The 16,306-nt window shown below is 41.5% G+C and overlaps 1 long non-coding RNA gene across 1 annotated transcript in view; it reads right to left on the bottom strand.

Annotated features, from left to right (window-relative positions):
* Positions 1-900: 900 nt before the first annotated feature.
* LOC130679502 (uncharacterized) overlaps positions 901-16,306 on the bottom strand; it is a 40,357-nt gene continuing 24,951 nt past the window's right edge. Inside the window, exon 3 of the long non-coding RNA XR_008992481.1 lies at positions 901-1,223. This is a non-coding gene — a long non-coding RNA (uncharacterized LOC130679502). The remainder of the gene's footprint in view (positions 1,224-16,306) is intronic.

Consider the following 16,306-nt stretch of genomic DNA (forward strand, 5'->3'; position numbering starts at 1 on the left):
GTTCAATGAAATCCATGTGCCCTTCTACCAGGAGTGTATTATAAATGAATCTAATCTTTCTGAAAGGCAATACACATGAAAGCCTTTGAATAATCGTACCTTTGACCTGTTCTTGAATTTTTAGAAATTCAACCAGAAGAAATTATCAACCATTTACAAAAAAACATATATTGTATAAGGTTTATTTAACAGATTTGCTTATAATAGCATGTATTAAGTACAATCTAAATGTGTAATGACAAGGAGAAGGTTAACTCTGTAATGGTATAACTGTAGATGATATTCAAAATGTTTAAAACCTGGAATGGCTCAGGCACTAATTATAATTACAACCAACACACCAACCAATCAAAACCAATAGACCAGCCAATCATACGAGAAGTGCTAACCAATTAGATTGAAGGTGTAAATTACTCTGCCTATAAGCCACTGTGTTGTGTAACAGCTGGATGCCAGCCTAGGGCCCTTCCATGAAACTGAAAAGCATACATTATTAAAAATCATGCTTTAAATAATGTTTCATGACATCCCAGTAGAAAGTAAAGTGGAAAAAAAGAGAAAGGACCTTATATAATATATAATCTATACACATATATGAATGTATGAATAGAAAGAAAGGAAAGAAAATATGCCAAAATACAGTGGTTTTCTTGAGTGTTGGGATTTTCAGTCTTGACTGATGGGATTACTGGTGACTCATTCATATTCTTTCCTTGTATGCTTTTCTATGTTTTCCAAACCATCTATGAGAAACATGTATTATTTTCATAAATTACAAGAAAAAGTCACAGTACATAAAAGGAAGAAAATACTAGTAACCAGAGAGCTGAGGTTGGTTGGAGTTGGAGTGATTAGCAGAAATGAAGAGAAATCCTATTTGAAGATGGACTGTGAGAAACAATAGGAACTTGAGGATGAGAATGGACACAGCATGCACAGAAGGAATTCTGAGTGCTCAAACATGGAAATCATGAGAGGAAACCAGTGTTGGATGCAGGTAATTCTAACTGATAGGAGGAAATCTGGTGGAGAGAGGAGAGAAAGAGAGAATAGCCAAAGGGCTTCTCCAGGATTCCTGGAAGTTAAATCAACATGCACATGCATACACACCCATGATTTATGTTCCTTTAGCAAAACATGTCTGCTCTTGCCATGCATGCTGAGTAATTCAATATCTGTCTCATCAGCAAATAAGGCTTTGTTATCTTGTCCCAGTTAAGTGTCTGTGTAGAAGAGGGGAAACAGGAATGAAGTAGGACACTAATACTTGTCCAGTGACACCAAGAAAGCACTGTCAGACTTTATAATTACCCTGTGCAAAAGAGCTTTGGATTCGACAAGCACTCGATCAGACATCTAAAGGCATCCTCCCTCCTTTTTTACTTCTGATTTGGAACTAGTTTCAAACTTACAGAAAAATTGCAACAATAAGAATAAAGAATATCCATATACCCTTTACCCAGATTCACCTACCTGCATTTCACCATTTACTTGATTTGTTCTCTTTGTCTCTCTTTCCCATTCTCCTTTTCTCTCATATGTATACACACACACACACACATATATACATACATACATATATATATATGTACACACACATATATATATACATACATACATATATATATATATGTACACACACATATATAACATTTACCTATAATTTTTTTAAATCATGTAAGAGTACAGCATGTGTTTTTCCTACAAATGGGATATTCTCTTATGTAACCACACCACTGTTGTTTGTCAACTTCAGTGATTTTAACACTGATGCAATAATTTAATCTATTGCTCATATTCCAACTTTGTCAATTGACCTAGTAACGTCCTTAGTAGCATTTTTCTCCTCTAATGCAGATCCAGGCTAGAATCAGGTATTGCATATAGTTGTCATGTCTCTTTAGTCTCCTTTAATTTGGAATGAATTATTTTCACAAATCCATAGACACACATACACACACAAAGGGTATTCTTCTTGATTAAGATTTCAGTTTCACTTGAAATGTTCATTTTCCAAATTAATTCTGCCAAAAAATCCCTGCCATCCCATTGCCCCAGATTTGACCTCAATAGCACTCAACCTGTCTTGGCTGGAAGTCCAAGTAACACAAAGTCTGCTTGGGTAGTCAGCATAGTTATGTCCTCCCAAAGCATTTATTTTTCTTAGCCTTTAAAGGATTGATGGTTACAGATTTTGTTCCAAGTGAATGAATATGAACTGGTGACTACTTGCCTTAAGAGACCATATTCTTCAGTGCCTGACTGGAGAATGTAGTACAAACTCTTTTGTTGTAGTGAATTACCAAATCAATTCACTGCCCCAAATATTTTCCCAGTCCCCTCCTCCACCTGTCTCCTTCTGAAGTACCATGACCTTTTGAAAGCCAGCCCCACAGAGAGCTCATTCCTCGGCAATTACTCTGGTAAATGTAAGAGCTAAGATGGCTGCAGTTGATAGGCTCAACCTAAACAAAGGCTCCAGATGAGAACTTTGATGGCTATAGTTTCCATCTGAGCCAAGCAGACAGGTATTAATCCATATAAATGCTGTAGTCAAACCATATGGGTAGGGGAAACTTGACCACTGGACCAAAATCACAGACATGCTGCAAACTAAAAAATTACACCTCTCAGCGTCATGGTTGATTTACATGCAATCCCAGGCAAATCAATATCACCATCTCAATCAAGAGGGAATTACAGGCTTCAGCAGAGAGGTAGCATTGTTAGTAATTACATCCCAGTCATTTTCAGACACATTGCACACTGAACTGAAATGTTTAAATAGAAATGAGAGGGAGAAAAAAAAAAAGCCATGGAGAGAGCTTGAGGGCTGTTTGCACCCAGAGGTGATTCAAGAAGTCATTGTGTTCACATTTAAACCTTAATGTGGAAGAGCCAGACCAGGAATCTAAAGATCAGGGAAAGAAAACAGTGGCAGTATTGTGGATGTACACCACGAGTGGAGGAAGTTGTAATCTTAAGTGAAACTATCCAGACTTCTTTTTCTTGTAATCAAAATACATTATCTCCATGCATCTTTTAAGGGTAAAATTCCAAGTATGGTTGCTGTGCAAGATAGTGGGTGTGCAGCTTGCCAGAGACACAGTTTGGGACAAGGACCACTGGGGCTGGCTGTGAGAACACTTGTGGGAGCCAGAGCACTGAGCCTAGCTCAGGCCTTCCAGCAGCCGAGAGGTGGGGATGGTAGGAGAACAGATTGAATGACATTCGCTTGTCCTTAAAGCTTTGTAAATTCTATTCATTCATTTTTTTCCTCCTCCCCAATTTGTATTCTAGTAGTTGAGAAAGAGGACCTGCTTAAAAAGTCTGAAATGATGTTTGTGAGTGAGGAAATGTGATTTTCTTAGTTTCAAGTGCAGGTGACATCAAAGCAGAAGAGGTGCAGTGGAAGAGACATTGCTGTAGTTAAGAAAAATGACTTACAATTAATTCTAAGAGGGCAGCTTGAACCTTTCTGGCCTCAGCTAGAAAGGGCTTTGTTTATATGCAAATGACTTTTTCTAAAGCACTAGAACACACATTCTTTCCTGGAGGAGGTAAACATTCTCTTGCTATATTGTTTATTATATGCATTTAGTTATATTTTTCCTCTTTTTCTTTTCCTGACATTTCTAAAGAAAATGTCAACTTTAGCTCTATTAGGAATGATCAGAAATTCCAAAACCTATTTTCACTGGTAAAGTATGGCACCCTATACATGATTTACATGATAGTTATTGTAGTGGTGCCTTATTAATGGGCTCCCCTGTGAACAAAGTCAGCCAGGGCGTCGAGAGGATGGGCACGTTGGAACCTGCTGGGCTGGCGTGGTGTCACCAGCAGTGAGGACAGGAGGCCTGTCTCTCTCCCTGGTCCCGCACGTGTCTGTAGGGCCAGAGCGCAGCCCAGCTGGAGACACAGCTTCTCTAGCAGGCCGGCGCGTCTAGGTATGGTGTGGATGTGCTCAGAGCCCCTTGGCAGAGGGATAACTGGAAAAGGAGAGAATGCCCTTTGCCAGTTATCCCGCCCTCCACAAAAGAGCCTTAGTCCATCTTGCCTAGAAGGAAAATGGTAAAATAAGGGACTCTAATTTCTTGGGCACAGATATATGCATATTGTATTACTTCATGCCATTAGAAATTTCTGTCAATGAAGGGTGCTGTTGGAATATTACCAAGCAATTCCCTAGCCCCACTCCATAGGACTTCATTACTCCCCAGTGCGCCTTCATTGGCCTTTTCCTCTGCCTCAAGCCAAATATCCAATCACCACATACTGCTGATTTTACATCTTAAAATTTTACATCTGCTTTGCCTGCTTTTCCCATTCCCAATACGTGTGTTCATCACCTGCCTGCTCATCTGACTATTGAAAGAACTGCTTAATGGGACTTGCTTCTGCCACCAGCTGTCAGCACAGCCCTAGTGCTGCCACAAGAGAAACAGATGGATGAGGCCGGAGGGAGGGGTCATCTCACCCTATGACCCCAAGCACTTCAGTGGTGTGTAGTCCACTCGGGCTGTTATAACAAAATACCACAGAATAAATGTCTAAATGTCTCCTAAATACTTACCCTACTTCTAGTCTCTCCACCACTCCAGTTCCTCCCACACAACAATGATAAATTAACCTTTTTTAAATGCCATCTACAAAGTACCATTAGAGGCTGTCCGTACAGCTATATAACTTTAAATGCCCTGAATTGAGGCCTGGCCCCAAACTACTTCTCCCGCCTCCTCTCCTGTAACACCCTACATGAGCCCTGGCTCCAGGCAAACACATCCCCTTGTTGCCCCTCAGAACACCAGAGTGCCTCTCCCAGCTCTATGGTTTTTCTCCTTCTCACCCACCTCCACCGCATGACTTACCACCCAAACCCCACACATGCTTGAGAGGCACCTCTACCCTTTCCTTTCAAGATGCTTTCACCGATGACCCAGTATCTTAGAAACAGATCCTTCTCTGAGCCCAGTTGATACAGACATCTACAAACTCAGATACACCCCCTCACATTGTCAATTCTCTGCATGTAGGTTCCACATCGCCAAAGACACTGGGAGCCTCTCAAAGGCAGAGTCATGCTTCGCTTACCTTTAATCCCCAGGACTGAGCATGAGGCCCAATGGTCAATGCTCAAAAAATGTCTAACAACCATACCTGACTGGTTATGAGTAAATAGTTTGCTATGGTTATTGATGAGACACAACAACCCAGCTGACAGTTACACGCCTCAGTTCGGTCAACAACCTTGACTTTCCTTCTGAACTTGTAATAATGTGTAAAATTTATCAGGATTTGCTGGCCACTCACTAATTAAATAATTGACCAGGGATTATATAACATAAGCACTAACTAAAGAGATGTGAAACCCTGTTTCTAAAGCCAACCATGCTAAACTAACCTCTAAGCCATGACACTCGACATCCCTGGGAAGTCACCATAACCATCTCTGAAGAAAGGGCTAAGGGCACCAAAAAAGGGAATCAAAATTATTTTGTTTTCTTTATCCCACAGGATCCTGGAATTACATGCTGAAACAATGTGAAAATAGCAGGTCAACAAGTGCCTGACTTTAAATTTGTGAAAGCTAAAAAACAAGTCGGTGGGTATAACTGAGAAAGCATTCAGTTCACGGGAGCTGAGCTCATGTCTCATTACTTGGGTGTGGAATGACTGGATTCTAAAGATGCTCTGCTGAATGCTGGTGAAGGGAAAAGGGGTGTAACCTTTAAATAGAGCCACATTGCCAAATCTACATGAAATTAAGGTGAGGATCAAGAGATAATAAGTGCCCTAGATTTTGGTTAGATTTTAAGTGGAGCTTAGTAAGACTATTAAGACAGAAAAACCTGACTAAAAATTAGCAAGTTGAGGCACAGCTTTCCAAATCATTTTTAAAAAGCAAAATAGAGTGTTTTACAGTTGTTTGTGATCCAATAAATACAGGCAACATGTTATGACTTTCATTTAAATGTCATTGTCCAGACACATTTAAGTATTTCCACTGAAGATTCCCCACTTGTACATGATCAAGAGTGAGGTCAGGAAGCATTAAGTGGTTGACCTTGTGGTCACATAGACACCCTAAGTAAGAAGTCAGCTGCCTTCCACTGCACCCACTGCCCCTAATTCAGAAGAATAGGACCTCGAGAGAGAAAGGGTCCAAAGATAGAGGGTCTGCATTAAGTGATGCTTTATGGACAATATGAAAAATATTTAACATACATTTGTGTATATGAAAAATTGGAGTTCTTAGTTGACTTCCTGGACTTCAGATGGTGAACTGGATTCTTCCCATGAGCTAATATGATCAATTATCTGAAGGCCCAAGTCCAGAACATTTCCTCTTTTACCTCCTAAGCGCCTCTGGGTTTGGCAGGAAAAGCGATACAATAGATTATTGATGTTGGCCACAGGCAAGGGCAGTCATGTATTAGTAGTACGCATGCCACATACTTACCATTCCTGATTCAGACACTGAGATGTTGAACTTGCTCTGGGTTTGCCCTGGCTCTAACTGGTACTTAGATTGAGTCCTCCTGATGCACAAATCATTGCTTGGACAGGTCAGCCACCTCATAGAGGAATGATAGGGGATCTGTGAGCACCTTGCTTAGGTAGAACCATAACACTGGAAGCTGAATCAGTGTGTCTGAATTATTTGCTCTGTAAAAAATCTCAGGGGAAATAAATAGCATATGAAGATTCTAATTTCCCTTGAAGAAAAGCATGTTGTTCTTCTTGTTGATGGCTGGCACCTCACAGTGAAGAGTGAACATATTGTTTATAATCTCTCATACATGAGATAATACCGCATTTTAACATATTACCTGATTTATTTCTCCCATTATTTATCCCTTTTCTTTTCTCCACCTTTCTCCCCCACTATCACTTCAAACAAGAATCTATTTTCAGTGGGAGGACTTGACAAGATAATAAAACTGAAATCACCTGCCCCATACTTGGACACATTTTGTTTATCCATTCTTCAGTTGTTGAACATTCATGTTGTTCCTACTTTCTATTATGAGTACTGCTACTCTGAACATCCATGCACAAATTTTTCTGAGAAGGTATGTTTCCATTTCCCTTAATGAAGTAATTCCTTTCTCGCATCCGTTCCTTTTATCAGGGAAGCGAAGCCAAAGATTCACTAATATGCTACCCCTTTGTTTCTTTGGGCAAAGTTGAGCCACATGGTCACCTCTATCTGTGAGACTGGAAAAGAGAATGTTTCTGATGTATTCTATCATGGAATCGAGAAAGGGAAAAGCAAGCTGGGAATGACTGTTGGGTCACCAACAGCAGTGTGCTTCTGATGGAGACGTACCTACTGAATATCTCCACTTGTGTCAAAGGCACCTCAAAATTGTCATGTCCACCTGTCAACCCAACACCTCCTCCCTTCTTCTAAACCAGGCCTCCTTTCCTTCCCTCACCCCTGGACCTAATCAATCTCTCAGTCCTTTTTTACCTCCTAAGCACCTCTCGAATCTGTTCACTTCCTTCCATCTCCTCCACACTATTTAAGAAGTCTTCATCTCCTCCCTGCATTGATGCAATTGCCATGCCTCTGTCTAATAAATTCCTACTTGTCCTTCAAAGTTCAGCCTAAATGTCTTTCATTCTAAAAATCTTGCCTGATTCTCCAAACCAGAGCAAATCTTCTGTGATATGCCTTCATAATGTGTACTTTCTTCTTTACCCAGTTAACACATACAATCAGTTCAGTATGTAATTATGTGTTTAACAACTGTCTCTCCTTCACGAAGGCAGGCTCCATGGGTTAGGGAAGCATTGTCTTGCTCTCTGCTCTTTTTTCCATGCCTACACACATGAGAGGTACCTCACACATGAGAGGCACTCAGATATTTGTAGATCATATACAAGAATACTGAATCAATGACTATATGGAATGCCAGCAACTAACACCAAGTCATGGAAGCAGTACTGCTTCTGGGGAACAAAGGGAGGAAGAGAAAATTGAGATTTTACTTTCCACAAAGTACAATATTGCCCACCTTATAGGCAAAATCTTCAGGCAATAGCAGTCTTTGGATGCCTGATTACTAGAGATTTAATGATATTTGCTCAGATATTATTTTCTGATTCTTTCTTATCTCAAGTTCAAGTCTCTTAAAGGCTAGGATAATTTATGATAAAGTACCTGAAAAGTACTAGCATGGACTTAGGTACAAAGCAGGTTTCTAATAAATATTTAGAGTTTAACTGAATCCTGATGTCACCAAATTGTAATACTAGTGACTGCTGGTCTCCAAAAAAGCTGTAATGGGAGAGCAAAAAGCCCTATGTGCCTGGAGGGCAAGGACAGTATATTAAAATCTTCATATTACCTGACATGTAGGGGACCTACAAATGCCCCCTGCATTGGGACCTGGCATGGGTCAGGCATTCCACAGGGAGCTGGCAATGAGCAGCCTGTCTCACCAGCCAGATCTCAACTTCTCATTTTCTCTCCTACAGTCTTTCTTGAGATCTCCCCTTTATAGAAGAGAAAGTACTCCCTTCCCATGTCTGGGGGAGTGATCTGCTTTGGAAGAACTCTTGTTTAAAGTCCAGAGATGGAGCCTGGCTCACCTCAGAAAAGATCACAGCCTGCCCTCCCAACTGAAGGAAACCTAAGAAGGAGCTGTGGGGCTCAAGCCCACTCTCCTTATGTGATGGAAAAGCGACTTTCCCCAGATGTTCAGAGTGTACCTGGTGATTTCTTTTTCCCCAGCACAGCGTGCACTTGCGTAATTGAGCCCAGTTCCACTGTCCCTGAACCCGCATGTTCTAGCTTTCTCTTTGATCTCATGCTCTCAGGGAAAAGAGCACTGGTGCCAAAAATGTAGACTCTCCTCAGGTCCAGTCCTGACCCCGCTCTGCTGCTCAGCCCCAGCTCACAAAGCAGAGCATTATTTTGGTCTGTGTATCCCCACCACACCTGCTTAACATGGAGCACTTAAGCCATTTGGTTAAGTAGGAATATGCTCTGTGCGGTGTCTGCCTTGGGAACCTGTGCCAGCACCCCACAAAGGTTGGCTGAAGAATTTCAGTGCCAGCACAAACCTTTCCAAGAGAAGACTGGCAGCTTTTCAATCAAATGTCAAATGTCTGCAAAGACAACAGTATTATAAAAGATTTTATTCCTGCACCTCTGCCCTATAGTTTTTTTTTAGTTTAAAAGACACATATTAAAAATGAACTCATCCAGTGCTTTGCACCCAGGTATTCAAATCATTTAGCACAAGATAAAATGTCTAACTAGCCTTTATATTTTTAACAAATAATTTTACAAATAAAGAACCTTTTTATGGGAGTGGTGATTATATGCCCTCTAAACAAGGAGCAATCTATCCAGTTTGGATTACAAATAACACACAACATTAATTCCTAGAGAGTGGGGCTGAGACCCACATGGTGGTGACACTGGACCTCTGACCTCCCCAAGCCCCACTCACCCTTTCTGCTCTGTGTTCTGGAATTGCTCAGGCCCTTCTGTTGTCTGAAGAGCAGGCCGCATGCAGCAGAGCCCCATCGCAAGGCACAGGCTGAGGCAGAGGCCTGCTGGGGGCCACACCTGAGGAGTCATTTCCCAAGGGCAGAGAAGCCCTCTAGTTCCCACAGGAGCCTCAGGGGCAAAAGGGGCAGCAACTCTGCGCTGTCCACTCCCCATACTTAAGTTCAATAAAGAGGCGTCCATCGCAATCAGCCAGTACCCTTTGGACTTCAGGTTTTTCATTTTCTTGCTTTCCTCCATCCACCAGGAGCCAAGCCCTCCCAGGTAAGGCAGGTGTAGAGGCTTCATAGGTCAGTTCTCACAGGTGAAAGGAAATGGAAATACAGGCTGTGGTCAACCAAAAGGAAACAGGCCAGAGGGAGGGGAAGTGCTACCTGCACCAGGAAAGCTCTCCCCAAAAACGTGGTGCCCCAGCCAAGGCTGGAGTTATGGCTGCCACGAGGAATGCCAAAGAGAACTCCCTCATGGTAGCTGCTTCAAGCATGGGGACCACTCCCTCGCCCACCAGACTCCCTCTCCAAAAGGCCTGAGCCCCTGCTGTTACCTTCTTAGCAATCATTTCTTTCAGTTCCTGTAAATGGCCGCTTCCAAGTGACCAGGCCAACCCAGGAAGACTGAGTGAGGCCTGGCTCTGGCATCTCACCAACCCTTTCCAGATCATGACACCTACTCATTCACACAGGCAGATACAAAGGATCCTGTTAAAGAGCAAGGAAAATGTGCTCCAGAATTTTTATCCGTCCTTGCCTGCATGTGAAGCAGCTGACAACTTCCTCTTCCTGAAGGAAGAATAAGGGGGTAAGAGCACAGAAATGTAACCTCTGGCCTGAAGCAGCTCCGGTATAGCAGCCCACCACCATCACAGAACCTCCTTTCCCCTCGCTGGAGCTGGTTGGCAGGGCACCATCCACAGACTTCAGTCATCCTCATGAGCACCATGGCTGTCGGTGAGTTTCACAGAATAATGCCACTCAGACTCCGGAGCAATCCTCAGAATGGCTTTGCAGTCCGTGGTGCTCAAACTGTTCTCCACATCTTTTGGCAATTTAATGTAGCTAGCACCTCAGAAAAGGAGAGGGAATCACACTTTCGTACCATGCTTTGTGTTTCTCCAACTGACAGAAAGTATCTTCAAGTCTGGCACCTTATTTATTCTTTTCTCATGTAGGGAATTCCTTTGTTTAAAGAGAACTATCTGCCCTCTGATTCCCAGGGATTTTTCCCTCTGGAACAGCTGAGCAAATGCTGATGATGTGCACAACGTAAAGTGGAGAATGTTGTAACTGCCTTTCTTACATTACTCTTTGCTTTTGAAACTTCAGAATAAATTCAACTTGTGTAGTCTTATTTGAGTCAGAATTTTTATTCCCAAGGGCAATTTTTCAACTTCTAAAGTTTAAAAAGAAAATGAAAGGTATACATATCTTCCTAAAACAACATTTTGCATTCTCTTAACTCTCTTTTCTTTCCTCTATACTTAGGACCATGCATTCCCTTTGGGCCATCTCCTGGATGGAGCCTCTGATGTGGAATCTGTCTTTAGGCCACTTTATCAGGATGGAATTCATCCACAGAACCAAAAATTTCTTATGCCAGTTTTCTTACTCCAGAACAACCACATAGTGCCCCAGGATTTTTCCATTATTGTAAAATAGAAACTAAGTTGAAAACAACAATAACATCAAAATACTTTCTCCCAGTGATGGGTGAGTCTTGAAGTCACTGATAATTGCTGATAAACTTTGATTCTGCATTCAACTCAATTTATGGTATCTCCCCCCAAATTGGAAACAAAAATGGAGCAATTTAACCCTTAGCAACTTTCAACTACAGATCAACTGTAATCCAATTATTTTTGGAATAATCAACAAAAGAATATACCAGAAAGTATATATAATTGGAAGGAAATCAGTAGATTTTTGTTCAGTGTAAAAAATGCCATTCAACATATGATTAGTGAAGGAGAGATAGATGAGTCCGACAGCTTCAAATCCTTTCTGAATCGAGCCAGGACCACATACATAAATAAATAAGTAGTGGAATCAACATGGCGCTGTTGGTTATTTTGCCAAAAGAACGAATGGTAGCAGCATGTGAACCTGTCTGGTTACTCACTGAACCATCACTGCCCCTGAGATGAGTTATTGAGCATAAAATTGCAATATTTCCAGATCTCTTGCCTGACCTTCATCCATCTCCATATCAATAGGTGTTTCCAAGGGGTGGAGACAAGTAGTCCATCTCCATATCAACAGGTGGTTACAAGGGTGGGGGGAGCGAGGATATATCTGGACCAGAGACATTGGGTGGGGTCCCTTTTTCCAGCCGGTCATGAGAGACATGGGTGAGGAGAAGTGGACAACTGCTTGTAAGCAATAAACAGATTTCTCCCACTTTATTTCTCCCTGTGACTGATTTTGGCTTCAAAGGTTCATTTGCCCCAGCCTGGGAACATATTTTCCTCCCAGAGTTACAGTTATCTTACACATTCCAGTTATATGCTGGTTGCTGAACACTGGTGCTTCCTCAATCTACAGGGCACACACACAGCACAGTTAAGAATCTGGATTTTGAAGCTGGACTTTCTGGGTTCAGATCCTAGCTCTGCTACTTACTGTGTGGTGTGTGCCAGAATGACCCTGCTCTGACCTGAAGCTGGACTATATGAATGACATTAAAAGCTTCAGTAATCTTGAACTTCTGATGAAGTTCTGCTTAAGTCAACCACTGATGGCTCCTGGCAGGAGCCCAATGGAGAGAAGGAGGAGGGGAATGCAGTGTCTGGTCCCTTGGCTCCCTCTCTGCAAGGTGGCCATGGGCTAACAGTGACCCTTCCCAGGGATCACTGCTTCATGCAAAGTGCAATTGGCTTCACACACCTCTGTCTCCTCCCAAGTTTTGCTGCTCCTGCCCGTCATCCATTCAGATTTAGGGGAGTAACAGCTTGCCTGTTTCTACTTCCATCAATGCTTCCCCTATACCCACATTTGTAATTAGCCCATTTTGTAAATAACCCCTCCTAAGTTACCTATTTTTATGTGTCATCTGTGCTCTGTTGGACCTTCATTGATAAATAGGGTGACTCAGGATAAACTATGTAACCCTTCCATGCCTCCAACTATGAAATGGAGATAATAGTAACTTACCTCCTAGACTTGTGAGGATTAAATGAGCTATAATACACATGAAATACTTAGAATAATGCTTGGAATGTAGGCAACATAATTATTTTATTTTTATTTTTATCACCATCATCACCACCATCACATATATCACTGCCATTGTTAGGCAATATCAGTAAACAAAGGTGGCATGGCTACTGTCCTCTAGAAGCTAACCATCTGGTTTCTAGCTTGCTGAATTGTTTGTGGAGAGCTGTTTTTTAAGAAAAGGATCCAGAGAAATCTGACAATTTCTACAGAAAGTAGCTTAAGGGAAATCCAAGGGTGATTTAACAATACCGGGCAGTTAAGATCAATGGTCATTACTAGTGCCAAAAGATTTTTCCATTCAGTTGCTGGCTCTGCTTTTTCTCAAAAACCTTTTGATGTATCTGATCCTAGATTCATAGATGTTTAGAGCTAAAAAAGGACTCTAACTAGAAACATAACCCCTCATTTAGCACTTTATTTAGAAAAGAAAACTGCCTTAACCAAAATAAACTTTCAGGCCATTTAGATACAGACTTACATAAGAAAAATAAGTGGTGAAAAAAATATTGAGGCCTTTTAGTCTTGCCCAAGGGACTCTCATCTAACCATTTGGAGAGATTTATTTCTAACTGAAGTTTCCTAAATCCCAAAAAGAATATTATTGTATTCTCTCCCTAGAGAAGGAAAATGGATCTCAATAATAATAGAAAGAAGAGAAGGAAGAGGAGCCAGAGAAAGAGGGAAAAAAGGAGGAGGAGGACCAAGAGAAAGAAAACAAAGAGAAAATGGAGGCTCCTACCCCCTCCATTCTGCAGACTAATTTATAATACTCTTAGGTTCAGAGGAATATGAGCTGCTACATGTCCAAAGCATTCGCCAGGACTTATATTCAATTCCAAGAATGATAGTAAATGGGGAAAAAGAGGAGGTTATACTTCAGAAGAGGAGGGAAATTTACAGGAGATTATGTCTTCTGTGCTCAAGTCAAATTGTGGGAGTCCCATTCCCTTGGGAGAATGAAGGGCTAAATCCATCCTGTTAAAAATTGCCATCTTTGAGGGGAAAGAAACTAGATCTCAACCCTAAATATTTTATTTCATCTCTCTGAGACTCTGTTTCCTGTAAAATGAGAGGGTTGAACCAGATGGTCCTGTGATGACTCCTAGTTCTTTATTTCTAGAATTCAGTGAATTTTAAATTGGATATTACAGATATCAAAGAGCCCCTTCCCAGGCTCAGATTCTATTACAAAGAAACAGATGAAGCCTACACCTTACTTGTGAAAGGATCAAAGTTGCTTTTTGATTTCATTCTTTTTTTTTTTTTTAACATCTCTGAGTGGGTTTCTCATCTTTGAGTCCAGAAATTCATTTTAAACTCACCCAGTTGTTTCAAACTCCTGGGGAACAAATTTAGTTAAAAAAAATTGAATTATGAGGAACATGCCAAAGGCCACTTCAATGATATGTCGCATTAGGTAACTCACTTCGAAGACTGAGTTGAAATTAGGAGGATGAAAAGACACTCTGAGCAATGTTAGAAAAGAAGCCACTCATCAACTGAGAGAAGATATTTGTATCACAGATTACCAGCAAAGTGCCAGGAGCTAAAATTTATCAAAACCTGCAAATCATCAAGAGAACAACAATACAACATAAAAATGGGTGAAAGTTTACAGTTTGTAGGAGAGAAATGAACAATAAATATCAAAAGTTTCTCAGCCTTACTAATAATCATAGGAAAACAGATAAAAACAACAAAAACCATTTCATTCCTATCACTTAGACAAAAATTTAAATAAGTAACAATACCAAGTGTTGGTGAAGATACATAGATCCAGGGACACACATGCTGGTAGCAGTATCAGTAAAAATTCATTTTGGAGACAAGATCTAATGAAGTTGAAGACGTGTACTCCAAGTCCTAGGAATTACACCTCTAAGTATATAATTAGTGAAACTGTAACGCAATAGTTGAAGCAGATAGCTTACAAGAATATGTTTATAATAGCAACGTTGGGTATAATCAACATGACTATCATATAAATGAAAAAATTAATTTGGCATAATCCTACAATGGGATATAGCAGTTAAAATAAATGAACTTTTGAGCCACGTGTACCAATGTAATTACATATATTTATAATACTATTTCATTTATCTAGGGTTATAAAATATGCATAAACATTATTATTTATGGATACATATACACAATAGTCAACATATAAAGTCATGGAAGGAAATGTATATAGGGTTGATATTGTTAGGCAGAAAGACAGAAATGAGCAGGATGAAAAGGAGACTCCTTTCATGAAAAATCATCCCCCAAAGATGACTCAGGGAGTTGATCAAATAGAACCAGAAAGCCAGAAATGACTCAAAGAGTTAATCAGATGAAGCCACAGGGTCCAAGAGTGACTCAGGAAATATCCAGGGTCCCCCCAGATAAGAAACATCAGAGGCACAGGCACAGCACAGCCCCTGTCCCCATTTCACCAATCAGAACAAGCGTAGAGAGCTGACAGCTGTCAGTCCAGGACCTCTCTGCCCTGCCAAAACAACATAAAAGATGCCTCAGAATGAGCATCCAGGCCTGTCTTCCCTTAGGCAGGCCTGCTCTGTTACTCTCTGCAGAGTGCATTAAAACTTACTTCACTTTCTTGACTTTGGTCTCTCATCTCACTGTATCTGACTTTCCTGTCACACCGAGCCAAGTCCTTTCCTTCCTAACATATTTTGGTGCCATGCCTCAGAGAAAGTAGTGGTAAGTCATTCTTACTTTCATTTTCTGTTGGGCAGCCATTCTTGCCAAAAGCGGGCACAGGTCAGCCACACTAAAATGCCACTAGGGCAGGTCACCACCAGAAGACTCCCGGGACAGGATACAGTGGTCACAGATCGGGGCAGAGCATTAGGCTCCCCACCACCCACCAGACAACATCTGCACAACCAGGTGAGCAGTAAATCACACCTAAGTCCAGCCCCTGGCCATCTCCCAAGTAAGTGTTTTTGCTACCTGACAATATCTCCTTTCCAGTTTCCCTTTGGCTGAGCCACCCTCTGGCTCCCACAAAGAACTTCTGCCAGTCTTGATTTCCACTGTCTCCAGCTCTTGGGACCACTTCAGATCACTGTAAGCCCCCTTTAACCCTTCACTAGGAAGCCACAAGACTAGGCCTCCATATTCCACTTGGAGACGTCTGAGGCAGGATGGGTTAAGGTCCTGGGCAGCCGGCTGTGCCAGGACCTCTGGGATAGGCGCTGGGATGCTGGGCTCTCTAACCCATTCGTTTCTTCCTAGATGGGCAACCAGGAGTCCATCTGGCTACCACACCACTGGGCTGTATCCTTTCTCATTGGTCCCAGATAGATTCAGAGACACTTAAAAAGAAAAGACTAATATTCTTTTACAACACAGCCTGGCCCCAATATCAAGTAGGGGACCAGGAGCAGTGGCCAATTAACAGAACTCTTAACTCTAACACCCTCATGCAGCTTGACCTTTTCTACAAAAAGCTGGGTAAATGGTATGTTCAGGCTTTCTTCTATCTTAAAAGCTGAGAGGATCTCTGCCGGACTTGTAAGTTAAAAAGTCCTCCCAGCCTTCTCTCTGCTCCACTGCCTGTTTT

The sequence above is a fragment of the Manis pentadactyla genome, chromosome 11 (genome assembly GCF_030020395.1).
Source record: "Manis pentadactyla isolate mManPen7 chromosome 11, mManPen7.hap1, whole genome shotgun sequence".
In the NCBI taxonomy this organism is placed as follows: domain Eukaryota; kingdom Metazoa; phylum Chordata; class Mammalia; order Pholidota; family Manidae; genus Manis; species Manis pentadactyla.